We start from the raw sequence: 3,969 nt of genomic DNA on the forward strand, positions 1-3,969 counted from the left end.
GATCGATGAATCTCACAGAGCACGATATGGAGTGAAGCAAAATTGAAAAACGTAGTTTTCTAATGGAGTTTTATTATGTCACAGTTTTATATTGATTTGTTTTATGTAACAGTATGTAATAGGGCAAATTAAATAACAAGACTGTTAGGCGTGTTACGTTCATGGTATACGTGCAGTTATTTGGATGAAATGTTATCGACTCGATTATTTCACGGACATCACTTATGTGTATTACTTATTTTATACTCAGTGTTCTTCTCTCAGAAAATTAACTGTCGATCTCGCGCTCGTTTCAGTTTCAGAAGTAAAAAATTCAAATGTTTACAACTTATATTGTGTTAGATAAACATTTTTTAAATGGAAATATTAAAAAACACTTTTCATTGATGTATTCATTTTACAAAAAACGTATGCGAATTTCAAAGTACAGTTGAATTTATAATGTAGAAAAAAACGATTTTATATATTTTTATATAAAATGTGTTATTGATATCGATAAAGAAAACCATTAATACACTAATGACATTGTATAAGGCATTTTATAGACGCTCCTTTTTTTTCATTAACATTACTTAAAAAAACAAACACTGACATTTGACATACTATTACATTAGCTTTCTTCTTTAATGTAGGTTAAATACATTCAAATAATAAAGCAAAGGTCGCGATTACCAACGACCCAAAACAAGACCCGAAGAAAAATCACCACCGTTCCACATTACGCCGCTTCACAACAGTAATCTGTGCTGGCATAAAACAATTTCACGGCAATACGTCAAGCGACAATGCCATTGCGAAAGTTGTCAATTCCATTTGAATACATACAAAATACATTACAACGAGCTCATTAAATTCGAGGCCGGCATGTAAAACTACGCTACAACCTGACCGCGACCCGAAACGTAGGCATTGTGTTTTTATTGTCTACAAACTGTCTTAATTCGTGTGTTCGTGACTTGGGGGTAAATTAAACATGGTACAAGTGAGATGCAGACGCCTGTTGCACGACACTCATTTGTTTCTGAGCGTTTTGCAAGGTGACAGCGGCGTGCCGTTGTGACGTAAACTGAATCAGCTGTTAACGCATTAATTGGCTTGATGGCGTAGGTACGTTATGATAATAATAAATAAAATAAAAAATTTCACAATCAGTCATGATCACAGTAGACGGAAGAATATGCGGGATGATTTAAATCAAGTCTCAGAGTTCAAGAGAAGACTGTGATTTCTTACTAGTGCAGACGTCTGCTTTATCTGGTTGATACGAGTGCGTTTTTGTATCTGTCAAGTGTTGTAAGGGACATAGATGTCGATGTCATAGACGTTACTTACTGTCCTCTGCATTGAGATGCTCTATGTTGTTGATATTTACGCATCCATGATTTAGATAAGCTTGGCCAACCTCATCCATAATTGCAAAGACTGTAGTATAAAGTTGCGACGAAACCGCTGCTTAAAAAACGGTGACGGCACGGGATCGCAATGACGCACCGTATGCGCACCGTTTTTATCGCATGCTCTCCACACCGCTGCTTTAAAGTCAAAGTCAAAGTCAAAATATATTTATTCAATTTAGGCTATAACAAGCACTTATGAATGTCAAAAAAAAACTACCACCGGTTCGGAAAAACCTCTGTTGAGAAGAATCCCGCAAGAAACTCAACGAGGTATATTTTTTTAAACAGATGCTTAAAATACGGAATTGCAGTGACGTGTCGTAAACTTCTGGTCTATACCGAACAAAAGTCGTGACGTTTACCGTTTTTTAAGCAGCGGTTTGGCCGCACCTTAACTTGAAATCGCAGTATGATCAAAGAAATGCCTGCTTACTTATTCTAGAACATATTTGCAACACTCACCACTACCTTAATATGACGATCAGTGTCACATAAGATGCTGCTAAACAGCTATGTTGCAACATCGTTTATCCTAACAAAGACATTCGTTTCACTTGATATGGAGTTCATTATTCCAGGTTAAGAACCACTTAACTGTTATGTCATTGTGGTTATCGCATTGAGCTGTCTATTGATCAAAATAAATGATTTCGTGATGCAAGCTGATTCTAATCTAGTCAAGGCACCAGACTAAACGAGATACTCCCTTTTAGATGGTGCCTTGGCCTGATAAACAGACAGGCGTGCTCAACAGATAAAGACAGTATTTCACTTCGGTCCACTGCCTCCAGCTTTATAAGGCGCAGGTTCGCCCACATATGGAATACTGCTCTCAGCTGTGGGCAGGGGCTCCCCAGTACCAGCTTCTCCCTCTGGACCGCATACAACGGAGAGTGACTCGAATAGTCGGCTGCCAACGAGTTTCTGATCGACTTGACTCTTTGGCGCTGCGTAGAGATGTAGCTTCACTGTGCATCCCCTATCGCATGTACAACTGGGAGTGCTCCGATGAGTTATTCGGGTTGATCCCTGCCGTATCCTTTCGCCACCGACCTACGCGTCAACACTTCTATCCTCACCATTTAGATGGTTGGCGGTCTTATAATGTGCGTTTTTCCAGAAATTTCCAACCTCGCACAGCAAAACTCTGGAATGAACTATCGCCTGCGGTATTCCCGGACCGATATGACCTTCAAGTTTTCAAGAAAAGAGCGTACTCCTACCTTAAAGGCAGGCAACGCACTTGTGACTCTTCTGGTGTTGCAGGTGTCCATGGGCGACGGTAATCGCTTACCATCAGGCGATCCGCCTGCTCGTTTTCCCCTATACTATAAAAAAGAAAATGGTGAGGTTCACTGGAAATAAAATTTAAAGCTTTCTCCAATTTAACTAACTGCAAATTGTAACGTGCCATTTTAAATAATCGTTATTTCCCAGAAGTTTAATCCTCATTGTTACGGCAATTGGGTAAAAATATCAGATGATTGTGGTTTTTGGAACGTACGATAGTAACGATAGTATGAATGAGTTAGGCGATGAATGTTCAAGAGAGAAAGAAAGAGAGATTCTTTTAGGTAGAGAAAACGTGCAGTTTCATTAAAGGTGTAAAAAAAAATGAACTGCTTGTAACTTAGTGGAAAATAAAAGATTTGAGTTTTGGACCAATAACTGCTGGAGTAATTAAAGTATAATTTTTAAACCGATCAAATAGTTATTTATATCACTCATTATTGTGTTCTCATGAAAGAATATTACCGCTGCTCTCAAGCATGCAACTAACCTGGCATCAGTGGAATATTATTTAATAAGTCACCAAACTTTTTTTTTTATTTTTATTTATTTACTCAAATAAAAAAACAAAAAAAGAAGTACAGAAATACTTATAACTATAAACCTCTGCCAAACTGCGTAGCAGTTTGTTGGCAGAAAGTATAGAACTCTCATTCACTATTTTGAATACTTCACAACACTACACTAACACTATGCCGGCTGCGCAGGCGCGGCGCGCCTACGATGATGATGTTTTACTATACGATGTTATTTTTGTTTATTCATTCTTTCCAACGTATTTTTCTGTGTGTCGTGTTTTGTGTTCTCTCTCTCTGTCTATCTCTCTCAAACCTAAAACAAACTCCTTTTATATAAACCACAACTTACCCAAACTCGTGTCCCTAATTCATGAAACACTCATTTCGGTTACGCAATCTCATACATCACTTTTGAGGAAACCTCACTTTGAACCCTAAGTGATGCAGTTACGTCAAATCAGAAGATTTGTACATCGCGTGAGCGTAATGAAGAATTAAATGAGTCGGAAATAGTAGATGGGACATTCGGAAAAAGAAAGTTGTCATAAATACACTACGTCCTACGCAATGTCGGTAATCGACAGCAAAATACCAACTATCTGCCCATATTTCACTGGACTCATTGCCTGAAGGCTCCATTGCAGTAACTTGTCAATTATTACGTAAGACTTGTCAGTGGCTCATTGGTATGTACATCAAGACACAGCGATGAAATTGAAACTGTTCGTTAACATTTAGCCAAGTGTATCAGGATTAAATAAATG

At 38.1% G+C, this 3,969-nt stretch overlaps 1 protein-coding gene across 1 annotated transcript in view; it reads left to right on the forward strand.

Annotated features, from left to right (window-relative positions):
* Positions 1-3,969, forward strand: part of LOC141444881 (zinc finger protein 711-like) — a 33,265-nt gene that overhangs the window by 16,799 nt on the left and 12,497 nt on the right. The gene's annotated exons all lie outside the window — the stretch shown is intronic.

This window comes from Choristoneura fumiferana, chromosome 30, assembly GCF_025370935.1.
Source record: "Choristoneura fumiferana chromosome 30, NRCan_CFum_1, whole genome shotgun sequence".
Classification (NCBI taxonomy): domain Eukaryota; kingdom Metazoa; phylum Arthropoda; class Insecta; order Lepidoptera; family Tortricidae; genus Choristoneura; species Choristoneura fumiferana.